Here is a 10972-nt window from a genome sequence, read left to right as displayed (position 1 = left end):
GGCAGCCTGCCTCAGTGAGAAGGAGCAGGGACCTCTCGGGGTCATTTACCTCTGTACCCCTGCACAATGAGGGAAGCTGAGAAAGCCCTAGAGATGAAACTCCTAGTGAGCAAATTAAGCATTTTGAAGACACAAACACCATATACTTAGGGATCAACAGAGGGACACACACCAGACAATGCCTCTGAGACTACTAAGCCAAGTGCTGGGCAGGGCCACCACTAGGGCCAAATTTGCAGCTATTTGCTCTAAGCAATCACAGGGTCCTACACTCAGAAGAGCCCCAAGCTTGGCTTAATTTTCTGTTGTCACAGTCTTGAAATCCTTCCTGACTTTTCTTATTGCTCTGGGTCCCACAGATTATGTATTCAGCACTGTTTATGGTGGCCCTGGGTTGGAGGATCCACAGGGTAATAAAAAATAAAAGCAGGGAAGTCCCACGAGAGCGCTAAGAAAGTGAGGACAATTTTATACCTCCAGATTTGACATAAATGTATACTTTTTTTTTTAATGTATATTTTTAAATGCTTTATGGTATCTGTAGGGAGTAATTCATTAGCAAACCATAGAAAATGGCTCCCAATCTTACCAAGAAGTATACTCTACAGTTACTCCCGCTTTATTATTAATAGAAAGTGCTTACTGATACCTGTAAAAATAGATTTGAGAGATGCTAAATTTTATACTGACCCAAGACTTCCTCATACTTCAGGAAAACACTTTTCACTCTAAACAACTGGTTGGATGTGGCACAATAGAGGTAACTATGCATGATTACCTGGGTTCATATCCCCTCCTTGACTTCCTAGTTATAGGATCTTGAGTGAGTGACAATTTTTCCATGCCCCAGATTTTCCTTCTGTAAAATGAGGCACACCTGACCATCTTACCTGCCTCCAAGGCTCCCCACTTCCTGACCTTCAGGAGGAGGGCCCTGTACCCCCTGATTGGCTCACCTCTTGCTGACCCTGCTGCCCAACCCCTCCTCATCCCCCTCACCCACACAACCCACCCACTTTTTTGCATCTTTGATAAAATGTAACCCTCCTCACATGGAAAGACTGTATACACTAGGGGTTAGCTACACACCCTCTGGAAACAGACTGCAGAGGCCGGGTCTTAGTGACAATGGTTACTAGCCATTGACACACACAGAGACTCAGTTTCCTCATCTGTAAAATGGGGTTAACAGTACCTCTCACACACGGTTATGAAGACAAATGAGTGCTGTGATAAGTAATAATCATTTGCTACCATTTTATATTCTCTGTGTAATAAGAAATAAAACAAGATGTTTTAATTTGGCCATCCTGGACTGCTTGGAAAGCCTCTAAGCTAATCTTAGTCAGTGTTCTTGGCCCACTCCAATCCATCCTTCACATAATCACCAGCAGAATTTAGTCAACGTAAAGTTGACTTTTTAAATCCCCTAATTGAAGCTTTTCAAAGGCTTCCATTACTTAGAATAAGTTCTGAGCTCCTCAGCAATGCATAAAATGCCTTCCATGACCTGGAAGGCCTTCCATCTACCTCTATAGTTAGTCTCTCCTATTTCGAGCCTGGAACCTGACTCATTGCATCAGACTGCACACAGATCCTGGAATGTGCCAAGATAACTGTCACTTCTTTACCCTTATCCATCCTCATTTCCATTGTTGGAATTTTCCCTGCCACCAAACTGGACTAATTCCAGCTCAGTCATTATACCTAAATTCAGAGATGGCCTGCTGCAGAATCCTACAACCAGCTGGGTCCCTGTGCAGTCCACTAACATCCTGAGCATCTCTTCATCATTGTAGAACAATATAATAATTAAGTGTACAACCTTTGCAAACAGACTATCTAGGTCTGAATCCTAGCTCAGCCACTCATTTGCAAAGTGACTCTGGGCAAATTTCTTAAACTATTGTGACTCAGTTTCCTTATCTATGAAATAAGGATAGCAAAAGCACTTACTTTTGGGGACTGTTGAAAGGAATATATTCATTAAAGGCCACTATATTAAGGGCTTAAAGTAGTGCATGGAGGAAGGCATCACTCAGGAACTGTTAATAACATATTATATTAATTTTCCATCTGTGTGTGTCTGTTTCCCTGGACTGTGAGCTCCCAACAATAAGCACTATTCCTGATTCTTTTTTTAAACTTCCCAATACGAAGCAAAATGTCTGGCATTGTGTTGATTATCCTCTCCTTCCTGTGTACACAATTAAAATACATTTCCCATCTCCATCTTGAATCTACCCACTGCCAGCCTGGAACAGATAACCATGTGATTGAGTTCTACCCAGTGGAACATGAGTGCCTGTAATACACAGCACTACGAAACTGAGCCATAATATATCCTAAGCAATTTTTCAAAGAGTCTTTTCTTTATTCATGTGGTTAGAGGCAAAGAATTCTTATATCCCTTAATATGGCAGTACCACAACATAGGAGAGATCAAAAGTCTGGATGATAGTTATGAGGTGAACAGTCTCATACTGTTCTCAGGAGGAACATTCATACTGGACCTTAGGTGAGCACGAAAGTCCACAGCAAACCACTGTGCTAAGTAAGCTATGGAGATTTTTGTTTCAATAGTTAGCATTACTTATCCTGACTAACATGATAGGTGTTCAATTAAATTTTGTTGAAATAAATGACTGGATGAAAGAATGACTCAAAAATTAACTGAAGTATTTAAATGAGTATGATGAAACCCAAGAGCAAGAAAGGCTAAACTAAGAATAAGAATAAAACAAGAGGGCTCTGAAAGAAGCCTAGAGACAAGACGGAGGCTAGGAAAACACAGCATGTGTGGAGCATCCCTACTTCTGCCCCTGCCCATGTCAGAAACAGAATTCACTTTGCCTGCTGTTCTCTGGCCTCCTTTTATCAAACAGCTGCAAAACAAAAATCAGAAACAGATAAGAGTCTGAGATGAAGTTTTTGCTTCTTGCTGGACAACTTTCTGACCCCCTGGGGTGAGACAATATAACAGTGGAGATTTCAGGGTGAAATAATTGGGGTACTTTAATAAGTATACACAGGCAGCTTCTCAAGGGGGAAGAAAATGTATCCCAAGAGTTTACTTTCTTCTATTTTCAGATGCTATTGAAGATCAGATAATTGGTAATATACCATGACTACCTACTATTCTAAAGAGATCACATTAATTTACAAAAGGCATCAGAAATCTAGAAGGGTGGGGGAGACTTCTTCAAAGGGGAAAAGGGAAGGGCTCTCCATATGACTGGAGAGAATTGTTGAGAATTTTTATGTCTGTCCAGAACACTAGGGAGAAAGAGAGGAGAGACATTGAGGAGAATGACACAGCAGGGGTCCTTGAAGGGCATTCATCCAGCCCTTATATCAGAACATCAGATCAGACGTGCCCGTTTTATGTTTTCCTAAAGGTTGAAGGTAAAAAAAAAAAAAAAACGGTTGAAGGTAGGAGGAGAAGGGGACAACAGAGAATGAGATGGTTGGATAGCATCAGCGACCCAAAGGACACGAGTCTGAGCAAGCTCCAAGAGATGGTGAAGGACAGGGAAGCCTGGCGTTCTGCAGTCCACGGGTTCGCAAAGAGTCAGACACAACTGAGTGAGTGAACAACAGCCTTTGTGGTCATCTCCCCTATTCTTGCATTTGTTCAAGTTGTGTACAAACTGTGGAGATTGTCCTGAAGGAAGGCCAACTGGGAGGGATTCTCTGTATGCTGATAAAAGCTACAAGAGCAATGCTGGGACTAGACTGGTAAGTAGGGCTAGGTCTACAAAGGAAAAAAAGACAATGAGAAAAGTTTTTGCTTCTTCACCATTTTGTGTTGGGCTGTTTCAAAGAATGAAGGCGACAGGATGAGTTTTAGTGGTAATTCATCTCAATAAATACCAAGATTTTGTCATGTAACAAGCATTATGCTAAATGCAAGGAATACACAGGTACATGTGGCAGGTTCCTGGCCTTCAAAGAGTTTATAATACAGAAAAAAAAAAGAAATATCCTCTTAGTTAAAAGAAAATTTAATATGGACATAATAGTAATATGGCTGGCAGTTTCAACCCTGAATATTCATTGGAAGGACTGATGCTAAAGCTGAAGCTCCAATACTTTTGGCCACATGATGCAAAGAGCCTACTCATGGGAAAAGCCCTTGATGCTGAGAAAGATTGAAGGCAAAAGGAGAAGGGGGAGGCAGAGGATGAGATGGTTAGATAGCATCACTGATTAAATGGACATTAATTTGAGCAAACTCCAGAAGATAGTGGAGAACAGAGAAGCCTGTCGTACTACTGTACATGGGGTCCCAAAGAGTCGGACACAACTTAGCCACTGAACAACAACAGTAGGAGAAGTGAGTATAGAAAAGGTGAAAAAGTTAAGCTATGCCAGTTTTTAGAGAGCCTTGAATTCATGTCAAAAATTCACATTTTATTCTGAAGGTGATGGAGATCAAGAATATTCTTTTCAGGTAAGAAGATCACTCATGCATCAACTAGAAATGAAAGTGTAAAAAAAAATGTTAGTTGCTCAGCCATGTCCAGCTCTTTGTGACCCCATAGACTGTAGCCCACCAGTATCTTCTGTCCATGGAATTTTCCAGGCAAGAATACTGGAGTGAGATGCCATTCCCTTCTCCAGGAGAATCTTCCTGCCCCAGGGATCGAACCTGGGTCTCCCACACTGAAGGCAGATTCTTTAATATCTGAGCCACCACATTCAAAAGGTGCCAGGTGAGAGGCAGGGAGCTGGGTCAATGGACTATTGCCTAAAAAAAGAAAATGAGAAGGACCAAAGAAATATAAAAACTATTTCTTCAACAGAATTTGATGTTTTTGTATCATATTGGTGGGGGTGGGGGGGTGATTCCTAAGCTTGGGTAACTGGGTGGATTCTAATACTGTACAGTTTTATCACTTTGCTACCATATTACATGCAACCTTCAGACACCAGTTATGGGATCCATACGCCAGTTTTTCCTTCTCTCACTGATGGAAAGACAACCACATCTGTGTTCTTTTCTATAAGAAAGGTGAATGGATACTGCATTTATACAGAGTCTGATTGTAAGTATTTTCTCATGGGTTTTTTAAACCAAGGGGTTAAAGAAAAAAGGAAAGAAATTCAACAACAAAATCGTCAAAATCTTGGTTTTGAAAGCCCTGGGATTCATTTGAATTAACTGTTGCCATGGTTTCAAGAGTCTGAAATCAACATTTCAAGGTAATCCAAAGATCTAGATATTGTCACAGTGTTCAGGTATCAAGGAACAATCAAAGCGCTATACCCCATTAGTGACCGAACTCAGTTAATGCTGTGCAAATGCCTCAAATCGGTATTCAGCTTAATCACTGATGCTGTATGACTAATTATAACATGACGCTATGCAAAAGTGGGACTTTTCAAAGGCTGCAAAATGGAATTATTTTAATAAGTCATTAGGAAATTGCTCTTTGAGGATGCAATGAAAGTATAAGTATCTTAATTAGTGGAATTTTGTGAAATTGATGAGAGATTTGAGCATGCATGATGTGCAGCGAACAATCCATTTGAAACAGACCAAGCCATTGGGAGGGCTGGCTAATGACAAAGAGGATGATCTGATTCATTGTATGAGAAAAATGATAATGGAGGCTATAAAAGAAGGGCGCTGAAAGACTAAGCAGCGTCTCCCAATGACACCCACCCAAGTCCTCCTGGCCCTTCATCTGTAAATACAGATTTCAGCTCTAAATAGAGCTGAAACAAAGATATCAAGATGAACTTTAATCTTTGAGAGAATTAACCAGCCTCCTCTAACTTGTCTACCAATACTTGTGGGCAAGAAAAATATATGATTATTAGTTAGTTGGACAACACAAAAATATTGATGTTCTGTTTGAGGCTTATTTGTAAATTAGGAAAGAATTATTTGAGACAGGAAGACAGATGAGAGAAGATGACAAGTATAAGAATAGTAATAAAAGATCTTTGAGTTCTTTCAATGCCAGATAAAATATTTTAATTCTGAAACTCTCATTCAGGGAAATTCACACCTAAACTTTATAGAGCATTATGCGGACTCTACGTGTGTGTGGGTAGGTGGGGAAGGAGGGAGGAAGATTGAGAGAAAGTGGTAAGAGAGAAAATATATTTTCTTCTTTATTTTCAGTTCAACAAAGTATTCATGTTACAGCTCAAATTACAGGTTTCAGCATTTGGAAAGGCTCAGGAATGTTTTCCTTAACCATTCTTGAAACGTCCTCTGAGAAACTGCCTGCTTTCTAAGGCTCAGTTATTGACCATTCTCAGAAATGGGTTTCTATACTTAATAACCTAACACATTCCTCTAATATTAAATTTTTCACATGGAAATTGGTAGCCCTGCTTGAATTCATCTAGGCTCAATGAGCCCATTGTTTGCAATGATTATCACTCTCAGCAGATTCGGAAATGCTTGCACAACTCATGTCCAAATACTTCTTCAAAATCATTTTTTATAATCTTTACTTTTAGCTTCGTAAAAGAACTTGGGTTTGATAAATGTGTTCCAAAGTCCCCCAATTTGTCATCTGTAGGAAAGATTATTTGAAGCTAAGTAGGAACAATACTGATTAACAAACTGGGATCTGATAACAACTCTCAGAGTGGAGGGAGTTTCATATAAATGTATATATGCACAAAATAGCATAATTATGAAAATTTCTTAGAAGGAAAATATCTGGTGACATTAACAGGAAAACATAAATGGCTCAGGGCCTGTAGACCAAACTTTTACTCTCTAAAATTTGTCTTCAGGACAAATTTTGACTACCAAAGACCCAGAGTTCAACTCTGCTTTATTAGGAATTAAACTATGAAATAAGATTCTTAAAAATAAAAAAGATCTTAAAGCATTAGATTTTTGACATAATTTGTAGTCTGAAGATACTGCACCTTTGGTCCTATATCAGAGCAAAATTCGTAGAATGACTCGGCTGTTCTCAGCATGAAGGAGAACAGACACATTTTTCAAAAGAAGCAATTGACTTGTTAAAGGTTTGACATATCACAAACATTTTGATTTTGTGATCAGACTGGATGGTGATTTACTTATCCTCTGACTTTACTGTTGGGTAATTTATCATTTTAGTTCTCAGCCGAAAACTGTGGAAAATCTTAGGAGGAATTGGTAGCGCAAACAGGAGAAAAACATAAAGCTATAATAAAGCTATAGTGGTGGCTAAAAATGACAAGAAAAACAAATGAAAATATTTGATTTGTACTGCACCTGTGAGAGAAAAAAATTATGGCCTCTTTTTGCATATGAATCTCACAGGTCTATTTTGAGAGTTGAGATGTGTATGAGGTACCCCACTCACTCTTCTAAAACAGCCTTTGCTTTAAGAGAACTCAGCCGTGAAATTTATTGAAATTCTTTCTGAAACTAAAATAAAGTTCAAATTCTTTAGCTTTTGACAATTTTTGTATTACTCCTCTAGAATTTAGAGACACAGTATGGTGTGGCATTATTAAGATTTCTCAATACATAGGCTGCCATAATAATTAGAACCTTGGTTATACAGCACTTCCATCCAAGGAAAAGGATCTCTTTATCAGTCTCATTTCATTTACCTTCCTTTGTTCGCTACAAGATTCTAAGATTTGAGGCAGTAAAAGGCAAAGTGCTTCGCTAAGGGAGCCAGTTAGAACAATGGCAGAGGGACCAGTACTAATGGCTCTTGGTAACACCTATTGAGGTCTTACCAAAAGCCATCTGCTTCAGTTAGGGTAGGGCGTTACTAGTTTACACTCGCTAAACTAGACTATTAGATTGAGGTGACTCTAATGTCTTGGTAGACTATGTAAACACACCAAAACCTAAGCTGGAGTCAATGCGGTTAAACCCAAGAAAGTTAAACTTAAAGGCAGCCAATCACAAACAGCCAACTAGACTTTCCCAAATAAGGAAACCAAATCAAATAGACCCCATTAAATAATTTATTTGCATTACTGCAGCATCTTTTCTATATAAAACCTCTCCACTAGCTCCTGTGAATGGAGAGCGCCTAACCACTTTAGACTTGGCACAGCCTAATTCAAATCACCCTAGACTCAAATAAACTATTGAAAATGTTAATGTGTCTCAGTTCATCTTTTTACATAGCAGAGGATCAATTTGGTTATTCCAATTTTAGCCTAGTAATCATTCATCTGGGCTTCCCTGGTAGCTCAGATGGTAAAGCGTCTGCCTGCAATGCGGGAGACCCAGGATCAATCCCTGGGTCAGGAAGATCCCCTGGAGAAGGAAATGGCAACCCACTCCAGTACTCTTGCCTGGAAAATCCCATGGACTGAGGAGCCTGGTAGGCTACAGTCCATGGGGTCGCAAAGAGTCGGACACGACTGAGCAACTTCACTTAATCATTCATCTGATATTTAATGTTATGCTCCTCAATAATAGTAATACATTAATTTCATTCACTTAAACAAGTAAAATATTTTCTGAATATCAACTTGTGCCCATCACCGTATGAAGCACAAGGAAACCAACAATGAGAAAGATATGATGGTGTTTACTGCAGAGCTCAACCTCATGAGGGTGACAAACATGGGAGGTAATAGACACACCTCGAAAAGGCAGAGAAACACAGTAGTATAGGAATCCAGTGAAAGACACGATTAACGTCAGTTAACTGTGATTTTGTTTTTAAGGCTTGCTACACCCCATTTCCAAGCGCAGCACTGGGCTCATACAGACACTTGATGAATGGTGTTTGGATGGGTGGATGGGAAGAGCGAGTGAGTGAGTGCACAGGTGTAATGAGTGACTGAATACATGAAAAATAAACTGACAGTTTGGGGGAAAATGTCCGTTGATAGATCACGTATTCTCATTTTCTCATGTGATCAGGGAAAGCTGATAAAGGCAGTTAGAAAGTATGAGAGAAAATCACTGCCATAACTAAACACTCAAAAAAGCTGAGTGGAAATAGTGAAATATAAACTTAGAAAGTCAGTTAGCTGTTTCTCTATGAAAATATGAAAATATATAGACTCAGATAACTTCACCTTAATTATTTATTTATTTTCTCTTATCTTTACCTCAAGTATCATTGCTTCAGAGATAAACTTCACAGATCCCCAATCCCACAAACAGTCAAGGTCAGGGCATCTGTTAAACACTTTCACAGAATTGTAGACTATTACTTCAGCTTGATTTTTGACGTATAACAATTTGTATGATTTATTTTTAGATTGACGCCTATTTCCCCAAGTAAAATATAAGATCAACAAGAAGAGTAGGGGGCATATCTATTTTTGGTTTCTAGCAATAACTCCAACACCTAAGACAGAGCTTGGCATGTAGAAGGTGCTAAACAAATATTTGTTGAATAAAGAGAAACACAGAGGTCTCACCAACAGCCATACTGTGAGTATGCAAGAAAAGAATTCTTTTTCAGAATTCTGTAACTATTTTTAAAAAGAAAAGTTTTTTACTGCTCTTTTATAGATACTGAAGAAATATGTATGTCTTTCAAGAAAAATGGGATATGGTTTCAATTTAATCAGATTGATCTAAATCATCCAGACAACCCCAGCTCACTGGGGGTTAGAGAATGTCACTGGTGCGGTTTTAGGGAGTCAATAAATAACATCCATTTCTTCCTTCTCCTAGTTGAGGGCCAATGGATAAATAAAGGTGACACAGTGATAATTACATGTAACCCAAAAATGTATGAGCCTGCTTTGTCCCTCACCAACACTAGTTCTTGGGAAGGCCTACCTAAAGGAAGGGTTGGCTCTGGGTGACACATACACCTGTCTCCTCACTGTATTGAGGGTAATACAAAAAGTAAAATAACATATCCCCTGAATCTGAGGCCTTGAGAATCATGGACCAGTGAATATTATTCAGGAAATCCACAAGAAATAATAAGTGGGACAAGAAGCCAAAATGGTTACTCTAAGTCTCCCTACACATGGAAACAATGAGGCTGGAGAAAAGGAGAAACCTCCCTGCCACCCCATGCCAAACTCATGGTTAAGCATCTCTTTCCCCAAACCACGAGGTCACAGCACATATGTTGCAAATGAATGTGGGAGACGGGAGAAAATGAAATAAACGTTTGCTCTTCCAGGTGGTGTAATTCACTGCCCTTCATTTTTTATATGTACGTGATTGTGATACTTTTCCTTTGCAGGAGGTTGTGTATGTGTTAGTCACTCAGTCGTGTCTGACTCTTTGTGACCCCATGGACTGTAGCCTGCCACTGTCCATGTCCATGAAATTCTCCAGGCAAGAATACTGGAGTAGGTTGCCATTTCCTTCTCCAGGGGATTCTCCTGACCCAGGGATCAAACCTACGTCTCCTGCATTGCAGGCAGATGCTTTACCCTCTGAGCTACTAGGGAACCCTGCAAGAGGTGTGGAATAATCTAAAAGAATACAAAGACCACAGGCTCACACAATTGAAGAGGTTCTGATAAAATGTCTAGGTGGAAACCATGGGAACTGGACGTTTGTGTTTCTGGCCTGCTTCCACTAACTGCTTTCCAGTCCCCTCCCAGTTCTTTTCAATACCAAAACAACCTTCATCACATGAATCTGTGGTAGACTGATGCCATAAAATGTGGCAAAAGTATAAGAGGAAGAAATAGGAGATCCATTTAGTACAATGACGTTTGGCTCAGGAGACCTCCTCCCATCTTATTGTAACCTCTCAGCTTCCAGTGACTTTATGCTTAATTCCTTGGTACTTAGGTTCTCCTATATGCCTATCATTACATAATAACAGTACCTACAACTTCCTGAATACTGACATTCTGGTAAACACTTCATGTAGGTTCTCAATTTTCACAATCTATGCGGTAGAATGAATACCTCATTATAAAGATGAGAAAACTGAGGCTTGCAAAAACCAATCTGTTGCCCAGATTCACACAGCTAGGCCACAATAACTGAAGGAGCTAAGCTGAGAAAACTGGACTCCTAAACCTGTACTCTCCCATCACAGCCACAGAAGCTAGG

This window comes from Cervus canadensis, chromosome 26 (genome assembly GCF_019320065.1).
Source record: "Cervus canadensis isolate Bull #8, Minnesota chromosome 26, ASM1932006v1, whole genome shotgun sequence".
Classification (NCBI taxonomy): Eukaryota; Metazoa; Chordata; class Mammalia; order Artiodactyla; family Cervidae; genus Cervus; species Cervus canadensis.
The sequence above is the reverse complement of the archived record's forward strand: the minus strand, read 5'-3'. Positions refer to the sequence as shown.